The 21,620-nt window shown below is 45.0% G+C and overlaps 1 protein-coding gene across 4 annotated transcripts in view; it reads left to right on the forward strand.

The window, feature by feature from the left end:
* Window positions 1-1,973: 1,973 nt before the first annotated feature.
* Window positions 1,974-21,620, forward strand: part of hdac7a (histone deacetylase 7a) — a 57,924-nt gene continuing 38,277 nt past the window's right edge. Inside the window, exons 1-3 of one of the 4 annotated variants that reach the window (XM_034536766.1) lie at window positions 15,137-15,414; window positions 16,738-16,806; window positions 20,607-20,668. The gene's annotated coding sequence lies outside the window, so the exon portion shown is untranslated. Of the gene's footprint in view, window positions 2,155-13,763; window positions 13,857-15,136; window positions 15,415-16,737; window positions 16,807-20,606; window positions 20,669-21,620 lie in introns of those variants that run through there. The other 3 variants (XM_034536767.1, XM_034536768.1, XM_034536765.1) reach the window with 3 other exon arrangements.

A 21,620-nucleotide genomic window follows, 5' to 3' on the forward strand; every position in this document is an offset into this window, starting at 1 on the left:
CCAGGCGGATTGTTACACTTCTTGTAACATGCGCATGGCCAATCTCGTTCTTGGGAGGCTGTCGTTATCAGTTGTTTGTCCAAATGTCTAAAATAAGTTATGGTTGAGTTTAAAGGACCTTTAATTGCTCTGGTCTGTAAGGCGTAAAGACAGAAGTGTATGGTCTCAATCTCCTGTTTCAAGTCTTCTTCAATACAGCATGATGTTCATTTAGTAAACGATGGTCACATTTAGAGTCAAACGCAGGTTAGGTATTTGGGGCGTGGCAACCTTGTGATTGACAGGTTGTTAACACAGCGTTGACTGTGTTTTCGTCTGACAACCTTAACCCTTTCACAGCGTGTTTTCAGTTCATGACAGTTATTTTTTGGTCGCCTTTAAATGTCCTATTTGGCGTTGACTTTGTACTTAGCTCCACCCTCTTGTGTCCCTTCTGGTTTATCAAAAGAGGAAACAAGATGACGACGGAAAACAATTGCCGAACTCAAAGGCTTCAAAGCGCCAGTCCCCCAAATCCAATGGGCGACGTCACAGTGACGACGTCCGCTACTCGTATACAGTCTATGCACCTAATCGGGTCATCAGGTCAAATGTTGCATTCGTCCACGACTTTGGCCAATGACAACAAGCCTGAACTAAGGACATTCCCATCAGCCTGCAGTGAGTGAGGGAGCCAAAGAGAGGAGGGAGAAAGCTGCTTGGACCCAGCAGCCGCATCGAGTTAAGATAATTAGATAATTTGAAGCTTAGGTATTGAGTAATAGTCTTACATCACCCCAATAAACAACACCAGGAACCACCTGTACATCAGCAGTGAAATATGTTGCTGCGCCAGCCATACCTGCTCACACCGCTGCGTGTTTTGACACCGCAGCCAAGTTCTACTTACAACGACACCAGAACGGTACAAACCACGAGCGTATCGATCAACAAGCACATGACACCCCACACACAGATCATCACAGTCGGCTTTCTGGGCAAGCAGGTTTCTCCCTTCAACACACACACACACACACACACACACACACACACACACACACACACACACAAGGTTGACCCGGAGGGGAGGAAATTGAATTAGCAGGGTCTAATGCAGCTCCTTGTGTGTGTAATCAGAGCGGGCTCGGAATACAGGGCCATTGTCAGTCACTGTGGTCGGAGAGCCAGCGACCGCTGGGGGAAGCTGCCCTTATCACTAGATATGATTACAGCTGGGGGAATGTGTGTGCGCGTGTGTGTTTGTGTGTGTGTGTGTGTGTGTGTGTGTGTGTGTGTGTGGGTGGTGGTGAGATTTATGTGGGAGTCTGATTGCATGGGGAATGTGTGTCTACATGTTTGGGTTTGAGTGTGAGAGTCATTTTGAAAAATTGCAATGAATGCCCCCCCACCCCTGAAAACAACTCAAATATTTTACACATGCAAAAATGACGTCAACATCTCTGACATTCATCGCCACTAACCCCTCAGATATTTCTGGATTTTTACAAATATTTTAGGGTATTGGCTACGCCTACAAAAAATCGTTAGCTTCCACTATCATTGTTTTGCCCGGGAATGTGTTTTTTGTGCTTGTATTTTGCCTCCTGATAGTGTTTCCTGCTATTGTGTTTTTTTTTCTACCAGGCAGGCTGCCACTAGACTTGAGCCAGCCGGTCCCTCCTACCTTAAAACACACACACACACACACACACACACACACACACACACACACACACGATTATGAATACACACACACACTCTGGTTTCCCTCTGCTCTCCCTTCCTCCTCTTGGCACTTGTGAGAAAACACAAGAAGTCAGTGATACAGCAAACCAACTGTGTGTGTGTGTGGGGACGTGTGTGAGTGAGGGAGAGAGTCCACCAGTCAGTTCAGAGGGGTTAATCTCTCTCTCTCTCTCTCTCTCTCTCTCTCTCTCTCTCTCCCTCTCCCTCCCTCCCTCCGGTGCCTTTTGTTGCGGCCCCTCACTTTCTCAACACTTGGACAGAGGGAACTGATACTGAGCCGGTGTGTGTGCGTGTGCGTGTGCGTGCGTGTGTGCGCGTGTAGTTTGGTGTCCTCGCAACTCTCGCCTTCTCTGGACTGAACTGTACGTGAACATGACGAACGGGACTTTCTAACGCGCTCCTCATGCTGAATGTTCACACCACAGACTGGTAAGGCAACGCGGAGTGTTTGGGGTTTGCAGGAGGTTCAGAGTGTGTGTGTGTGCGTGTGTCGGTGAAAATGCCCCTTTGCGTGTGTGTGCATGTGGGAAACGCCGTCAGGAATGCAACAGGTCATTTGTAAACCTGGGTTTTCCTTTCCTTTATTTGCACGAGCTCCAGTTTCACGTCGTCAAGATGTGGAGACATGGAGGGATGTGAGCCGCCCGCACCCCGCTCCTCGCGCCCCGCACCCCGCTCCTCACTCCCCGCTCCTCGCGCTCCGCACCCTGCTCCTCGCACCTCGCACCCCTCTCTCCGTCACCCTCTCCGTCACCCTCTCCCTCTCCCTCTCCCTCTCCCTCTCCGTCTCCCTCTCCCTCTCTCCCTCTCCCTCTCCCTCTCCCTCTCCGTCTCCCTCTCTCCCTCTCCCTCTCCCTCTCTCCCTCTCCCTCTCCGTCTCCCTCTCCCTCTCCCTCTCCCTCTCTCCGTCTCCCTCTCCCTCTCCGTCTCCGTCTCCCTCTCCCTCTCCCTCTCCCCCTCTCCCTCTCCCTCTCCCTCTCCGTCTCCGTCTCCCTCTCCCTCTCCCTCTCCCTCTCCCTCTCCCTCTCCCTCTCCCTCTCCCTCTCTCCCTCTCCCTCTCCGTCTCCCTCTCCCTCTCCCTCTCCCCCTCTCCCTCTCCCTCTCCGTCTCCGTCTCCGTCTCCCTCTCCCTCTCCGTCTCCCTCTCCCTCTCCCTCTCCCTCTCCCTCTCCGTCTCCCTCTCTCCCTCTCCCTCTCCCTCTCCCTCTCCCTCTCCATCTCTCCCTCTCCCTCTCCCTCTCCCTCTCCGTCTCCGTCTCCGTCTCCCTCTCCCTCTCCGTCTCCCTTTCCCTCTCCCTCTCCCTCTCCCTCCCTCTCTCCCTCTCCCTCTCCCTCTCCCTCTCCCTCTCCCTCTCCCTCTCCCTCTCCTTCTCCCTCTCCCTCTCCGTCTCCGTCTCCCTCTCCCTCTGCCCAGAGTTACTCAAGTTACCGGCTTCCTCCTGTTGTTATGAGCCCCGTGGTGTCTGCAGCACCTCCGAGGGCGCTCCCACGCTCTCCCGAGGAGAAAGGGAGGAAGGAAAACAGGGATAAGCATTTCGGAGCCACACAAGAACTGGGAGAAGTTTTCCTCTCCGCATCTCTCGTGCACGCGTTTGTCTTTAAGGATTAAAGCAACTCGGGGGGGTTGTTCTTCTTCTAAATAGTTGTGGTTGTGTTTTCTGGACAAAAAGTGTTCTCCTCTCTTCGGAGGTGGTGGATTGGCTGAGGTGGTTAGAAAATTGGAAACAGAGCCACCCACAGTGGAAGTGAGTCAGCCCGGCATTTAGTGGTGTGTTGACTTAGGAAAGGGCAGGGGTTGGGGTGAGGGGTGTGGGGGGTGGGGGGCAGATGAAATTGTCAGAATAAAAGAGGAAAAAAAATTGAAAGTTTCAATTTGTTCCGATTTGTTCCGATTTTCTTTGAGGGTGCGTGAATCCTCGCTAAAGTGGGAGTGCTGTACAACGGGCGGTGAAGGGAAGAAGGAGAGGAGGAGAGGAAAGGGAGAAGATGAGAGGAAAGAAAAGGGGAGAGGAGGAGAGAAAAGGAGGAGAGGAAAGGGTAGAAGAGGAGAGGAAAGGGGAGAAGAGAGGGGAGGTAGAAGCCAGAGGCTGTTTATAAAGGGAGGGAGTGGCTTGTGTCCATCTGGGACAATCCCAAGTGCTGAAAGCTTCCCCACCCTGATCCCAAACAACTCTTCCAACCCCCCTCTCTCCCCCTCTTCCTTTCTCTCTCCCCCTTTCTTTCTCTCTCTCTCTCTCTCTTTCCCTCCCTCTCCGTCAGAATAAGGTGCAAAGTGGGTACTTTTTCATCGCAACCTGCAAAATGCATCTCACTTGTTGCTTTTCTTCTTTTTACACACACACACGCACACACACACACATACGCTCTGCTCTTCTCTCCACTCACCTCACCAGCATCTATGTGCTCCTAACAACATGAAGTCTTTTGGCAACGTTCTTATTTAGTTTTTTAGTGAAAACTGTATTTTTGTGTAACTTAAACTATAAACAGTCTCACTGTAGCTGTGTTTTGGCTCTCAAATTATTAGATGTATATATTATTATAACAGAACAAATGATATGTTATCAGAAGCATAATCTTCTACACATACATGTCAGATGCATATTACACATGCTCTCCTCCTCCTTCTCTCAGCGTTTCCTTTTTTGCCAGAAACTAAAAACAAAAACGAAAAGCCTGCTTGCCTCCTTCTCCTCTTCCTCTTCCCTCCCTCCCTGCCTTCCTCCCTCCACGCTGCCTGTGTATCCAGCGATAAGGGGACAACGACGGTAGCACTTCCTCTCGCCACAGGAAGCAGGAAGTGCTGATTTCCACCGCAGCTTGTCTGGGCAAACCCCTTCGCCCGGTCCGCTTGGGATCCTCGTGGCTCACGCACGGGCACGTGCACTCCCAGACATGCGGGACATGCGGTACCATACAGACACAGAGGGGCATCTGCTCTGTGTGTGTGTGTGTGTGTGTGTGTGTGTGTGTGTGTGTGTGTGTGTGTGTGTGTGTCACCTGTCTGCGGACAATGACCCCACTATATCTTCGCAGCCTGATGGTTTTCATGGGAAAGCACCTGGGAAGCAGAGCCCACTCTGTGTCTCTTTGACCTCGGGGTCGGCCCACAGGTCCGAGGATGATTGACTAATTATTGCTCTAATCACAGCAAATGTTTTGTTATCGCCGTCTTTGGCCGCGGAGACCGTGGGTGGCGCTGTTGAGCTTAAGAAAACACAAACAACCATTCATCAGCTAATGGATACCAGTTCTACTGAGCGGTGGGAGGGAGAGAGAGAAAGAGGGGGGAGGAGGGGGGGGGGAGAGGAATAGAGGCAAAGAATAGAGCGTCCAAGGGCAAGAAACACTACCTGAGGGATTTGTATTTGTTATTTTTCATATAAGCGAGAGCCTTTCTCCTGTCTCGAGTCAAATTAAGGACTTTTCATAATCACGGTGGTGTTTTCTTTGAGTTTGTTCGGACAAAAGAGGCACGTCTTCTTCTTCACTTCTTTGAGAAAAGGCCAAAACACTCATAGCGCAAAGAAAAGCACGCTTCATTCAAAAAAATCTTGGCAACAAATATGAGGCTCTTTGACCGATTTTCATCTTTCAGTTGTTCCAAGACTGGGGTATTCTTTTTCAGCTCGTGACGCACATCGACTGCACCATGATCAGAAAAACAAGGGAAATGATGTCGCAGGGAACGTTGTTTGGAAATAGAGAGATTTAGGAGAGAGGGAACTTTCAGTGTCAATGAGAGGAACAAGGTAGCTAGGAAAGTGACAAAGATGGTAGGCGACACTTTAAAACCCCACTTTTTCAGCCTTTTTCACACCTGTGTTTTTGACTTAAATGAAACATCTCAGCCATCATTAAACACTTCTCGCGTGGTGAAAGAGGAGTCACAGATCAGGGTGGTCAATAAAGTAGATACAATGGTAATTTGTACTTACATACACCAGTGTTGATGCATAAGCCACACATTTGCCCAAAAATATTTGTAGGGAGATTGCGTCGCTTTTGAACTATCTTAAAAAAAAGAAGAAATAAACACCATTATTTGAATACACTACTAGAATGACTACTTTCGTAATAGATTCATCCGTTGATTATTTCTCAGATTGATTCTATAGTATAAAACATCGGAAAATAGTGAAACATTGTAATCACAATTTGTTCAAATGTTTTGTTTTGCCCAACTATAAGTTCCAAAAATTAAGACAGCAAATATTCACGTTTGAGAGACTGGAACGATCACATACAATTAGTTGCTTATCAAGATAATGGACATGTTAATATTTTGATCTCTTGAGAAGAACTAGACTTTATGCCTAGTCCTAAATTCCCTGCTCAGCATATATATGCGTCGGTCTGAGTGTTCTGTGTCTAATTGGGCAAATGCTTTGAGAAAGAGAAACTAATATAAAGGATATGAGGACGGAGAGGAAGGCTGGCACTAGATGGAGTGGCTGCAGACAAAAGAGAAACAAAGAGGAAAAGGAAGGAGGGAAAATGTAAGTGACACCTGTGAGTTAGGAAGGAGAGAAAGCAAAAGGGGCCACGGCACAATTGAAAGAATACGAAGAGATTTGGGGCGATTAGGAAATGTCCGAGATGTGATCCTAAGCTATGAGCGGGTCAGGGGTCAAGAGGGGTGAGGAGGTCAGAGTGGGCCCAGCAGCTCTACTTAGAACAGGATATCCTGCAGGGAAAAACCCATCTGTCTCTCTCTCGCTCTCTTGCTCCGTCTCTTAAATTCCCACAGAGGGCAGGTGTAACCTTTCACTCGAAACACCAGAGAAAACACAAGTTCCCGACTGAGAGGCTTCACTTTCATCAATCATCGTGACTGTGACAGACAGCAGATATGCACGCCTGATGGGTCTTGACCCGACAAGCTGAGTGCGTGTAACGTGTGCTTAACAACAGTTGCATGATGTTTTCATCCTGCGCTGTTGTTTGCGCAAGGACAATATAGGTATTGGTGAAGATTATGAAACATCCCAATTTTATTTTTAATATACTCAGGCTTAACGTTAATATCAGCATGGACACTGGAAAAACAGTTGTGCTATTAAATTCCTTATGCAAGTTAGGGATTGCTTGGCTAAAGGTTTCAGAGTCTCTGGTGCAAGTTGCCTGCCTTGCTCAAGTGTCTTTGAGCAAGGCAGGTAACATCTGCCAGCTTCATGACTCCCCCGGCCTACCAACACATTCTCATTCCAAGCTTGTCAAAAACCCACCGTTTGGTCAGTGGCTCGCTGGGTCTGTTTCCTTTAGCATCTTTCAACTAACTCGATGTAAACCCATCCGTCTCAGGAGAAGAGTTTGGTTTCACCCAGGAAACCGCTGTTTGTGTCCCGTGTGAAAGCAAGTCAACATCGACTTCCTTTACCTTCCTTTTGTTTCATTACTGACTAACTTAGCTTAACTGTTGGCAGTTTCTTTTGAAAAGACACTGTATGCATTTAAGTGGAAACTGGCACGCTGTACCCAACACGTCCTGAAGCTAGAGAGTTATAGGCCCAGGTATGGAGGAGGGACATTATAGTAGGCAAACATATTTACAATGTTGTCCTAGATATGTGTGATGGCTGGAGATTAAATTGTTCCCCTTTTATTTGACCCTGTGAGGACAAAATCATTCAAACTCATGTGTCGGCAAATAATTAAAAAAAGTTGGTTAAAAAAAAAAAATTGCGAGGCTCCAAAAAAACTGTGCTGTGGTCTGAGGCTGAGAACAATCTCATCTAAAAACAGGAAACGACCCAAAACGAGATTTAGGTTTCGTTGTTTCAAAGGTTTAGACATCTGACAGCCTTACTCTAGATTAGATTAACCTTTACACCTTCAAACAGGAAACATTGCACTTTACTTGAATTAATATTAGAATTGCTTATAACCGTGCAAATCCAATAATTGGAGTTTATTACAAATACGTTTTATAGTAGTTATTATTAGGATTTACAAAGTTTATTACTGGCTAAAAACAAACAGACAAGACAAGAAACCCGAGCAGTCACATGATTAGACAAACCACATGATGCCAGGTTAGCCAAATTTATGTGGACGAGAAGAAAATAGAAGAAAAAGGAAACAGTCAAATTGTGACTCAACCGGTCCTCTGCAAACATCAGTAACAGTTTACTGCTTCGCTGTGGGGATGCCGACACCTTGCCAGCTGAATGTAATGTTATTGTCACCCAAAGACCTGATGGAAATAAGAAAAAAAAAGTCCACGTCAACATGCTTTGCTTATTTAACTGCAATTGTATTTTTTTCTTCATTTTGTTTTTTTTTCTGACTCTGCGGGATGACAGGTTGCTAAAACTGTAAACATGCTACGTGTGAGTCACTTTGACTTGTTCAGAAGCCTGGCTTCACGTGTAATTGGAGAGCCTGAAGCTAAACAAACCGAAAAAGTTGCCGCCTCGGTTCTGGACCAAAGCAAAGTGTATCTGTGGGTGTGAAGGCATCCTAAACAATGTGGAGAAGACCTACGTGAGAAAAAAACATCAGCGTGTTAACATTAACTTGAAGCAGCTCCATTTCCTTTTAAACGAAACATATAAATACCAGTGTTTCTTCTCTACAATGTCTGAAAGGAATATCTGACTTCTCTACATCGACGCGATGTGTCAGACAAACGGACTGATGTCAACCGACTTTGTGTTTCCCCTTGCAACAGATATTATTATATTCTCTCCATACACACTCAGCCTGATATTCTCACATTCTGGTGCGCTCTTAAGTGGGTGATATTTTCCGTGCGGGAACCTTAACTCGTGTTTTTTTCCTACCGATGGTTTATGATGATACAAGCGAGAGAGAGAGAGAGAGAGAGAGAGAACGAAAGAGAGAGTGAGGGATTGAAAGCCGAGAGATGGGGAACGAGAGTGTAAAGCTATTTTTGGCCTGTCTGGGTGTTTCCTACACGCACACACACACACACACACACACTTCTCATGCTTGTTGTTGTTGAGTACGGTGGGTGTTTTTGAGAGGGTGAGTTTTGATTTGATTCGACTCTTCATTCTGAGGTGTGTGTGTGTGTGTGTGTGTGTGTGTGTGTGTGTGTGTGTGTGTGTGTGTGTGTGTGTGTGTGTGTGTGCGCGCGTGTGTGTGTGTGTGTGTGTGTGTGTGTGTGTGTGTGTGTGTGTGTGTGTGCGCGCGCGCTGTTGATATCCCTGGGATTTTCCTGTGGTTGCTATGGTTTCTTTCTGTGTTTTGCACAACTCGCCCTAACTGCAAACATCTTTAGGGTGTAAAGCGTCCATCATTACAGCTCTTGCTGGTTGACCTCATTTCACTTTCATTCCGACCAGATCAAACGCCCAAAAGTGGCTGCTATTCATTCGGATGCCACCATCTTTAAATCACATTCATTCATTTCAGTTTCTGCATGACAATATCCAGAGATCTTTTGTTTTGACGGCTTTACCAACTTGGATTTGTCTGCTTAGGGAAGTTTCTATTTTGACATTTGACACTCTTATCCTACGTGCACCTGGAATACCAGTTAGCGATGACTGCACACATGACACCGTTGCTCTGTTGTGGAAAACGTCTGTCAGCGATCCATTGTGCGTTCTGCGGACTGCACATGTCAACAACGCCTCCGACACTCGTCTTTTTTCACACGTAGACATTTAGAAAATGAGTACAGTCTGTAAGGGAATGTATGATCGCCTCTTGTTTGGGTTTCTAGTTATGTTTGCGGCGTATTTGCATTTCAGTGTTTTTTGCGTGGGTTATATACGCATTTGGGCGAGGAGCTTTATTTTAGGTTTGCTCAAATGTATCACATCTTTTCTTTAATCACCACACAACTCATAACCCTGTGCCTGGAAATATAACATTGAAACACATATTCACGGGACATCTCAGAATATAATGTGGTGTTCTTCAGTGTAATCCTAAAATACAGATTATTTTCTTCTTTAACAGGCACGTGAATGTCATCTGACTTCTCTGACCTTTATACAACATCATCTTTTCATTCAACAAAAGAAGCCAACGTTCTTAAATGTTAAATGTTGTACAGACACAAGAACATGTTTAAGAACCTGTGCCTAATTAAAAAAAAAGCCTATTCTGGCAAAATTATATTGATTTCAACCTATACATGATATAATGAGAAAGCAAGGGCACACATTTAACCAGACATTAGCTTTGTCTGCATGCAGCTTCGCAAATGGCCAACTGAAGCGAGCGCTAACTACAACGAAGCACGTCTTCTCATGTTGGTATGATGAGAGCTAGCTAGCTGTTAGCAGAGTCCTGCGTTGGGGCTAATGCAGCTAACATAGCCGATAGCTAACGGACCTAAACAGAGCAGGACTGACCGTATCAACACGAGTGGGCCAATTTTACCATTCTCTTAACATGACCCCCCCTGGGTTAAGCTGTCAGAGCTACCGGATCCCACACTGTCACTGAATGCACTCGCACTGCAGTTGAGGCCATTAAATTAAAGTCGTTTAAATGTAGATCATCACCAAATTGTGGTATTTCCAATAAAGTTAAAAGCAGAATCATGAATCAATTTAGCCACTGTCATATTTAGTTATGTGGGTCAACAGAAACAGAAATGACCAGCCGCCAGTTATTATTATTTTTCAGTTACAGATTACATATACGGATGGAGGGGAAAAGTAAGTCCATCTCGGTTCAGCTAAAGCTAGCTGTATTTCACCGGCTCACTTGCTAATGTATTTGGTCAGTTTGGAGGGATTGAGTCTGAATTGGCAAACTTGTCTGTTTTCACAGAAATTCTACATTATAAGAATAATAACGTTTTATATGCCAACACATGCTCCTAAAAGACAGATTCTGATCCTAACCTAATTGTCAGTCACTGTGTTTTTGTGAACGTACCATGAGTATGTCCCCAGTGAGCTCCCTGGAGGAGAAATTAGTAATTCTCTTCAATAGCAGCATTCTGCGTATTCGGCGCTTTAAATAACCTCGTAGCCTCCACGTTACCCTCCATGAAGCAGGAGGGTCTCACACGATTTGAGCAAAGTCTCTGTCTGTCTGCGTCTCATGATTATCAACTGACCGCCACAAGACCGGAGCAGACTTTCACTGAAAGGGCCGTCACACCGGGAAAGGGAGTATTTTCTGTGGAACATTGCAGGAGAGACGTTTCTGCCACTGAGACTAGAGAGGCAGAAGAGAAAACTTTGCAAAGGAAGTTTGAGTGTGGTTGAGTACTAGTGGACCACACCCTGATTCTCTCTTTGCACATATGCAAGTAACACACACCAACACACACATACAGAAAGAAATACATGTTTTCCTCCCATATGTTTTCCAGCCTTTTTATCTTCATCGTCTTTGTTCTTGTGTTTACTCAGCCCAGTAAAGATAATAGGTATTTTCCTCCGTGTCTCATATTTCTCCCTGCCTTCATCTTCCCGTCTCGCTCCCTCTATCTTCATCATCTTCTTCATCGCCATGGATTCCCTGCTTTCCTTCCTCCTCCTCCTCCTCCTCCTCCTTCTTGGCTTTTCTTTCTTTCTCATCGTCCTCCCCTGTTTTCTCCCCCTCTCCTCCTCTCCTTCCCTTTCTCTTCTCAAGCAGCATTCCTCACATTCCTGTTGGCTTCTTAAGGGGAAGGACCCCGCTGGCAGACCAAGGCCAAACATTATTACAGTGCTCTCAGCTTCTCCCAGTTTCTCTCATCTATCTTCTTCTTCTTCTTCTTTTTTTACTGATTCTACCTCTCCATTCACTTTCTCTTCCTCTCTTTCTGACTGTTTGCCGCTCTCCGTCAGCCTCATCTCTCGAATCCCCTCCCTTGTTCTTTAACTGCCTCATTTCCTTCTCTCTGCAACCTCCATCCCTGGCTAATTCCATTTTACTGACACTGACTGTATGCTTGTACTTTAACTGTGTTAAAACAGCTTACTGAGACCACTGTGTTTCATAATGAGTGGAAATGCAGGTCATACCCTTCTCTGTTACGTAAAACTCTTTCGTGTTCATACAAGCGCGTGTGCTGTTTCTTTTTACAGACGACACGCACATGGGACATAGAGTCAGACTCACAGAGACAGGGCTCCCACAGAACTGTGGAACGTGTCTGTCTACATTGCATACACATCTTTCCTTGTGTCTGCATGCCATGACCTAAATGTTCAAATTGAACTTGACAGTAAATGTCCTCCAGATGCCCCAATTACTGCCTCACTAAGGAGAATTGAAACTATCGAGAATTGAAACTATCGAAAATGGGAATTCAATAATTAAAGCTTTGGTGTGATGCTCAGTCTCTATATGTGTCATGGGTCGGCCTGCGAATTGTTTTGCGTTTCTGTGTTGGCACCTGTTTTTGTGTACTGAACTTTTCTTTTTACGGGTAACTTTTTTTTAAAGAAGCCAAAGATCTAAGATGACAAACACAACTAAACGTACAAATAAAAACATGTTCTGAATTTTGAAGAAGTCATTTAAAAAGAACTTCTGAGCGACCTCATTTATTATTCTATACGTCATTCTGTGAGAGACTTAGTTTTGTCAACTTTTGCATTTTGTCAAAGATCTCTTCTCGCGTCAGGAGCGCATCGCTGCAGGTGGGAGGCAACCCCATACACAGAGTTGACCACATCCTGAGCCGCATACGGCAGACTGATGTTTTGAACCGTGTCATTTCAGCACGATGTACATTAAGATTGTTTTTTCTGAAAACCCAAAGTGATTCCACTGAAGCTGCCATTTAACATATTGACCTATACTTCTTTGAAAAAAGGTGTTAAATATTAGCAGGTATTTCCAGCAGGGGCCGGCTGATATTGGATTTTTCTTTGAACGTCAATAGCCCCATACACGTTGCATACATTATGTGGAGGCTTTTGAAAAGCATTTTGTCGTTTTTAAATCTCAGTAATCGAAAGACAAAACAAGCAAACAGGCACACACTCTGCAGAAGAAAGCTCTTTTTAAACAAAGATGTTGTCGTGTGTGTATACGTATGTATTCCTCTCTCCCTGTGGGCAGCTGCCTGCTGCGCTGCTTTTCTGTCAGCCTGTGGTTTTGTTATTTTCAGCTCGAAACCGGATGTGATTCAGACTGCATGGTAGATTGTGTAATTTAATGGACTAACCACACGGACACACGCACACACATGCACATGTACACACAATTACACGCATATATATAGGGCCTGCACACACACTTTATGTCAACGGCCATAGACGCATAACACAGAAGAAAACTCTCAGGCACACACAGTTATGTAGCTCTATACACCCACACAACGAGGGTTTCTGGGAACCCCCCCCCCCCCCCCCCCCCCCCCACACACACACACACACACCATTCGCAAAGGCACCCGAGGGAGCAGACGATGGAGCGCCACCAGCATAAGACAGACGTGCACTTCTTGGTTTCAATATTGGTCTGAAACATCACGCTGAGATCGGAACAGAAAAAGGATAACGCTCTGTGGAAACAAAAGGACGGTTGAAAGTGTGTGTGTGTGTGTGTGTGTGTGTGTGTGTGTGTGTGTGTGTGAGGTGGGGTCGGGGGGAAGGGGAAATACTGAGAAGTGTGAGGGAAACTCAAAACAAAATAATACATTCCGCATCAAAAAAAGATTTTTTTTTGCACAGTGAAGACTGTTCATTTCAGAAAAACAGGGGAAGAGATGAAAGAAAATAAGACAAAAAGTGCATCCATTGTTTAAGAATGAATGAATGAGTAGAAATGAAGCATGACTAATTACTGTAGCGTGGTTGTTTGTCTTTATTCTTACATTTCTTCTCGCTGTGAACTTTTTTCGAGATAAAAAAAACTTCATCCGTCAAAGATTTGGGATTGTTTTTTTTCTTCTATTTTTGTAGTAGTAGGATATGGATTTCATGCTATTACACAACCCATGTGATTAAACAGAGGAAGGATTCTACAAGGCCGACCACACACTTCCGTGTGATGAGACGATTCGAGGACGCGCGTCACTCGAATCGGGCTTCTTCCTGATTCTAGGAAGAAGCCTGCAGGTGGTCTGATAGCAAGAAAAAAGTCCAAATTTAGACAAGTCACTATCACAATGTCACAGCACAGGGGTGTGTGCTCTGTTTCATTAATAATTAGCTTGGATTCTGTATCGATATGATCTCTAATCCGACAACACATGAGCCAGAGGTAAGAGCGTGGTTTGTGCCTTTCACTGACTGAATGTACAGCGGCCAGTAAAAGCTGCTGGTACAGTCATGCTGAACAATCTCTGCCTTTGTTTTTAGGCCCACAGAAAGTATTCCAAACATTTCCTCATGAGGGCCCTGTCAACGGGCTTTCTTCTTCTGTTGTTGGCGACGACGTGAAAACAATTTTCAGACAGGAGACCTTTCAGGCTTCGGGCCTCTACCGCGGATACATTACCAGGTGGTTTAGCGTGGTTGCCACGGGGATATTTCAGTGATGTTCATTTGCGGATTTAGTTTTTTTCGTAGGAGCTTTATGAATTTCTGTGAATATTTGTTGTTGTTATACAAACAATTGCAACAATTCAAGATAAAATAAATATACAAATAAATAAAAGGAAAATAGAAAACCAAGTTAGATTCAAGAGAAGATTTTTTCAGAATGTTGTTTGGCTTCATAGACACAGTTTAGTGCAGAAACCTTTGTTTTGTACCAGTTTACCAACAATATTAGTTTTTTGGTATGAGCTCAACTGGTGCATGACTGTAATCAGATGTTCTTGCGACCACCTACTTCAGAGAGACCAGACTAGTACAGCTTAATGCATGATGTCATGTATGTTACAATCTGCAGAAATCCAAATGCCATGGACAAATTATAGAAGCCGTTTAAAGCCAAGTATGTTCGCAACATACAAGGAAGTTGACTTGGTGATCTGTGAATTGTTTAAATTTTTTAAAAAAGGAACATGTACAACAAAATACGTCCATTAATAGTAAGCAGCCAACTCACTAACACATGCTTCATCTCGGGAGGGTCACATGCTGCATCCAACTGCTGTTTCACCATGACCAAAAAAATACTGCGAGAAAAAATGTTTCATGCACATTTTTTAAAATACAGAACATCAGGGCAAAGCTGAACTCGTTTTTTGTCTGGGGGGCCACCATAAGCCCCCCCCCCCCCCCCCCCAGAACCACATCCCTCTGCTTGGTGCTGTAACGCTGCTGGTTTCGGGCTGTTGTTGTTGTTGTTCTTGACAGCAGATGGAGCCACAGTGTATAGGGCCATTGTCTTTGATGGAGTCCCCACAAAGTTATTGAGCAAGTTTATAAGCAGCCGTGCGCGGATTGGCTGCCGCGCGCATCCAATGGGAGTCCGTCATTGCAGGGAAACAATAGTCCTACAGGTCCGTGTGAAGTCGAGGCTATTTTGGGTGGGACCCGCCCCTCTTGCTATTTCTGTCAGCAGGAGAGCGGAGGGAAGGGGGCGGGGCTCGAGGGGCCGGACTTTTCTTCTTCTTTTCTTTCTTTTTTTCTCTGCAACTTCCCAGCGCTGAGTCTCATTTCTTCTTCTTCCTCCTCCTCCTCCTCCTCTGTACTGTCTACTGACAACACCAGCGGATCTCAGCATCACCTCCCGCCAGGTTCTCGCTCTCCCGGATGCACAAGGACTTCTTTCTTTCTTTCCTTCTTTCTTTTTAACTGTCGACCTGGATTATTTCCACGCGTTTTTCTTTTTCTTCATGGAGGTGTCACCGGGTGTTAATCTTTACAAGGTAGGCAGCGCTGCTGGTGACCGGGTCCGATGCCGGACGCATCTGCCGGAGCTCGTGCCCTTTACTTGTTTAAATGTGTTCTCGAGTGTTGCATTGCTGAGAAAGAGAGAAGAAGAAGAAGAACAAAGGCATGTGTTGGTGCTCGTGCAGGTGTCTGCACTGTTTTAATTGCTCACGAGCGCACACGCCCAAATGCGTCAGATTATAATAACTTTTTTGTAGTTTTTTTTAAACATTTTTTTTTAGGAAAACCGAAGAACGCTGCAGCTATGAAGTCCTATTTTGTGTCCGCGGGGTTTCTCGTCGCGTTCTTCCAGCGATACACACACACACGCACACACGCACGCACACGCGCGCGCGTGCGTCTCCAGCTACCCCGACGTCATAAGAAACAAAAAACCAACGCAACGAAATCTTGTTTCCTTTCTGCTTTTCTTCCCAAACAAAAGAAACTAAAAATAATGTTTTTTTTTTTTATAACTGTGTGTAGTCTGAAAGCCACACGCGTGTCATTAAACGCATATTATTTAAATAGATTTCACTTCTGGCTCTCGTCTTTGACCCTAATTAGCGTTTTGCTGCTGAACCAGATGTAAACCAGCATCAGCAACAACAGGTCTGACACACGCACACACACACACACACACACACACACACACACACAGTAGACGTCACATTGACATGTACATTCATTTCCCCGGGGAGGCACCCCAACAATAACTTATTTACTGCTTGCCTAATGTAATAATTGACATTATGTGGACCCAACAAGAAGTCCCCACAATGTAACTGTGTAAACGGATTTATGTCCCCACAACATGTCATACACGCCCATCCACACACACGGAGAAATGGGGTGAAAGAAAGAAAAAAAGAAAAAAAACATATGCAATACTTGTGTGTGTGTGTGTGTGTGTTTTTTTGTTTCTGCTCCCTCAACCAGCACTGCCACATGTGATCTCTAATATTCTCAAATATGTTTGACCTTAGGGTTGGGGCTAACTAACATTACAAGAGCAGCTCATATTGTGGCACGCAGCCGCACCCATCAGATGGCCAAGTCTGTCCACACCTAACCTTTTGAGGAGCGTCATGTCCTCTGTGACTTGTATCTGCCGGCTGCCAGCGGGTATTGCGTCAACGTCTCTGGGCCGGTGTTCGGTGGTCTGCATTAGACATATTGACAACAAAAAGGAGCTTAAAAAAAAAAATAACAGCACCAAGTAACGATAGTTTTGCAAAGGGCTTTTACGCATTAAGATAACTAAGAGATGAACCGATTTGCTGCATTTCCCTCGTTTATTTTTCTATTTGTCTCCGCAGATGGAATCAGCACCTCTGGGGACCTCATAAAGACAGACAGACGGGACAACAGATTTCAAACAGTGGCAGGTAGGACTTTAAACCGCTCATGAAAACCAACTGTAACTTAATAAGTGGTTGTATTTTTACTTCAACGTGTTAAAAGGTATGGGACACAGCCAACATTCATGTGGAAAAATGCTGCCAGTCTACAATCGACCATCTTGTCCTCTTTACAACTTTTTTCTTTTTTCTTCACAGCACACACACACACACACACACACACACACACACACACACACACACATTGTGGGTGACAGCGTTTTTTCAATGTAAGCCGTGGGATTCTCAGAGAAGTGCAGTAAAGTACAGAACAGGTGTTGGCCTAGTTGGAGAGCCGTTGCGTGGCCCGACCATGTAGTTCATGTGCGTCTTTAGAAAAACCCTGTTTGCTACAGGTCACGCAGCACTGAGTGTCAGAAAGGACCCACAAATTAGGGTGAAAATTAAAGTCAACACGAGATATTCAGTGTTTGGCTGGTGGTTATTCAGAGTTATTTAATAATGGAATCTAATTAGTGCAGCTGGAAATGTGCCAATATACAGTCATAGGAATTTCTTCACTTTTCTTTTTTCTATTGTCAATTTCCCCTTGATTGTGTCATTGTATTTTAAAATTCCTTCATCTAAGATGTTTTTTTTTCCTGTATGCAAACATGAGAAACAACTGAAACTATACACACATATTTCCCATTTGCCAATATCCCTCCCCCCCCCGGCACATTTTCAGTTTCAACTCTTTGCAAAGTTGTCCCCTAACTGCTGCATTTTCATTTAGAATCTGTTGTGACGGGAATGCCTTTCTTTATGATAACCATACGTTTCCACCAGTCATGTATCTTTACGGCATTCCGCTTGCCGTCGCCGTCTTTTTAAGGAAGCCTTAGAACCAGCCCGGCGACTCAGCTCGGTCCGTGCTGACTCACATGGGAAACACTCAAAGGTTTCTCCTTCGACCTGAGATCAAAATGCATTTGATCCACGGCTCCGCCCATCAGAAACAAGTCGCCCGGCTGTTTCTTTTGTGTCCTGCCTTTTTGGTTTAGATTAGCGCTCTCCGCTGTGAGCCATGGCCCCCACGTGTGTGATCGCACTGTGTAGGATTACAATGCATGACTCTCTGAATAGGAGCCGGCCCTCGCCGTGCCAGGCTCCGCTGACTGTGTGCTATAACCAAGGGCCCCGCTATGCGTGTGTGGAAAAAAACCCGGTGAGGTCATGGCCGTGGCTTTAGGGTCTGGTTACATGTCTGTTGTCCACACGGGGCAACCAACACTGGCTCTCTCTCCCTTTTGTCTTCCGCCTTAATCTCTCTCTCTTTACTCACACACACACGGACACACACACACACACACACACACACACACACACACACAACCTTGCATTAAAACATGTCCAACGTCGAGGGTACAGTGCCCTGAGGCCCATGTCTCTGAAGTTGGAGGCTGGTTAGCGGTCTAAGGTGGCAGCAGTCTGGGCCACATGTGTGTAAAATGTTTAAAGGCCTTTTGAGCTCAAACAGCCCTTTAAAACTATAATGGACCTGCGGGCCACCGGGATTACTTCTCGCGCATGTCCTCCTGGTACTTTGTGTAACACTAAAACTTGTTTTTCCCCTTTCCCCTTCTGTTTGAATGTGTGTACGTCTTTGGTTCTGTGCTCTCTGGCTGACTAAACAAAGTGGGGAGAAACGTCGGGCACAGATAACAACAGGCTTGATTGTAATAGCTGCAGTGGAGATCACATATCCTCTTCCTGATCCTGGTTCCCAAACAATTGGGTCAGCTGATCCGGGGGTCACTTTTCTTTTTTTTTTCCTCTTTTTCTTTTTCTTCACTGCTTTGCACTGAATGGGGAAGGAAGAGATGGATAATACTTGGAATTCAAAAATATTGTTTATTATATTAATGGGTTAATCATTTCATCTTTAAAAAGTCATACAGTTGACAATTTCCCACTTAGAAAAAGTGTGTTTTGTCTGACCAACAATCCAAAAGAAAAAGATATTCAGTCTAATGTTTTAGAACATCAAGAAAAGCAGCAAATATTGTCACCTAAAAAATTGCAACAACCAAAAAAACAACGCTTACTTGAATAGTTAAAATAGTTCATACTGGTTCATTTTTAGTTGATCAACTCATAACATGTTACAATACTTTTATAAAGATGTTAACTTTAATATACAAGTACATTCTTTCAGGCAAAACTCCTGTGTCATTTAAGTGATTTCCATCCAGTACATGTCAATACGGTACAAAAATACATGTGTATATAGTATCGTAATTAGAGGCAGTGAATGAGTGGCAACACTTTATTCCACAGAGCCCCTGTTAAGCCTGAACTCTGGTTTAATGTTTTTTTTCTGTTTCCTGCCACTAATCTTTCTTCCTTCATTATACGTCTGAGTAACATGACCTCACATCCCCATTTAATCAACGGGTTACTTTAGTCTTCTTCGAGTACGGAGGTGATATGTCGCTAAACAACACAGCGACTACTGTACACTATTCATTCAACGTGTGTGGAGCCTTTTTGTTCCAAAACAGTATTGAGTCATTAAATCACAAAAAAAGTGTATCAACTTATTTGCACCGATCTGCGGATATATTATCGCCATCTTGAACTCTGGGGCCCCTTAAAGCCTGAAGGCCGTGCAGACTCGGGCTGCGCATGGAGTTGTGGCATTAAAAGGTAGTAACACTAGACGGCAGGGAAGGAGGTGGCTATTTTTGTCCCGCCGAACAAATGGCTGGATTGTCCTGCCTCGAGGTGCATGAAATCACTTGATATGTCAGAGGTAATGTTATATAATACTCTCCAGGGGTGGGGGCGGGGGGTATGGCACTGTGTGTGTGTGTGTGTGTAGCTTAGTACTTTTAATGTCGCTTAAGTGTGTGTGTGTGTATGTGTGTGTTTCTTTCTGCTTCTCCCTGCACATGCTTGGTGTAGATGGGACAGGAGGGGCTGCGCTGCGTGTAAAGTGTGTGCGTCGCGGCCCGAGGTAACGCCGCCCTAACGTTTGAGTAGTGTATCAAATCAATTCATGTTGCATTAACCTCTGAGCTAACGGCTCCTTGCTGTGGTCAGCTGGGTAATTGGTCCGTCATTAGAAAGTCTCTCTCTCTCTCTCTCTCTCTCTCTCTCTCTCTCTCTCTCTCTCTCTCTCTCTCTCTGCACACAAACGTATAGACGCAGTTACTAGAGATAGCTTACTTCTTTTAAACAATGCAAGCTTGTTATGGTTCTCTGAGGGTAAAGGGATGTATTTGTTTGGGTTACATTTAGATTGGACTTTGCTGTTCTGTTCTGTCAGAAAGCCGCTCATCGTCTCGCACATAGACGGTGTGACTATCTGACAGGAGGCCACGCGCATATGAGTCTGGGCCCAATCACGAGTTTTCCCAAGCAGACTCATCGCGGTGTTTTTTCCTTCTATTGTCTGTCCTAAAGCGCAGCACGAATGAACGGCTCACATTCCCTCCAGATCACCGAGTTGACGGACACTGACCTCGGATCAGATGGCCTGTTGTTAGGGCAGGTGTAACAGGACCTCCTCTCATCTGGATGGACTCCTGTCTGTACATTTGTGTGTGCGTGTGTGTGTGATGAACGGTGTCCAGTGACGTTCACAGATTCAGTCTAATCTCAACAACCGTGTGTGTGTGTGTGTGTGTGTGTGTGTGTGTGTGTGTGTGTGTGTGTGTGTGTGTGTGTGTGTGTGTGTGTGTGTGTGTGTGTGTGTGTGTGTGTGTGTGTGTGTGTGTGTGTGTGTGTGTGTGTGTGTGTGTGTGTGTGTGTGTGTGTGTGTGTGTGTGTGTGTGTTCTCTCAGAAGCGCCTGTCTGGGATTCGCACGCGGAAGGAACAGGAAACACACTCTTGCAGAGAGCAAAGGTGAGAGTAGGGGAGTACTCATCACAGATGTGTAGGGTGGAATATGTTCCACCCTACATATGAATACCACAAGGGGGAAGTAAGCTAGATGTACAATAATATGCAGTGCTTTGTAAACGTATCAGATGTGTCAGTGAGGCGGTCTTTTTACTTATTAAATCCTCTATTGACAGCAAAAATGCGCCATAATACACTGAGGGTATCTTATATTTAACGTCTGGCATATGTCTTCACTAAAGTATTTTCTTGGCAAATGGAAGGAGATTCAGATAACGGGGCTTAATAGTTTGTGCTGCTGCCTGTTTGTGGTCTGAGACGCTTCGTAAACCAGGTTCATGTGTTGAGGTAGGTCTGGAGTCTGGGTCGGTGTTATTTCTGCTGCTACATGCGTCGTCGCATGGAAACCCTTTGTGTCAAGTGAACTTTAAGTAACCGTAGTTATGGATCGATCGGTTCATTATGTTGTTTATAGTGGTTTCTTTAAAAGCAATTTTCCAAAGCCCAGCAGCAGCTTGTTTAGTGCGTCCTGCAGTCTAAAACTCATATATATATATATATTCAAACTGCTATCTAACTGACCAGGAGACAAGGAAAACCGGCAAATATTCACTTGCTCAGGAAATTACATCAATTATTCATCAAATATCAAATAACTACTAGAGCACTGGGACAGGGCAAACCTCTGCTAAAGGGACATAATGCCTCTATCCGATCCGTGACTTGAATCCGCTCCAAAACTTAAGGGGTTCTTCCCTGGCCAATGTTACATCCTTCTGCTATGTTTCCTGCTGCTGACACACGCACACACACACACACACACACACACACACACACACACACACACACACACACTGAGCTGAATACATAACCTCCTAATTAATTATAATTGTTTTAGCTCTAAACCAGCTATCAGCTATTTACAAATCTGTAGCCAAATCATAATTATTATATT

This window comes from Cyclopterus lumpus, chromosome 7 (genome assembly GCF_009769545.1).
Source record: "Cyclopterus lumpus isolate fCycLum1 chromosome 7, fCycLum1.pri, whole genome shotgun sequence".
Taxonomy (NCBI): Eukaryota; Metazoa; Chordata; class Actinopteri; order Perciformes; family Cyclopteridae; genus Cyclopterus; species Cyclopterus lumpus.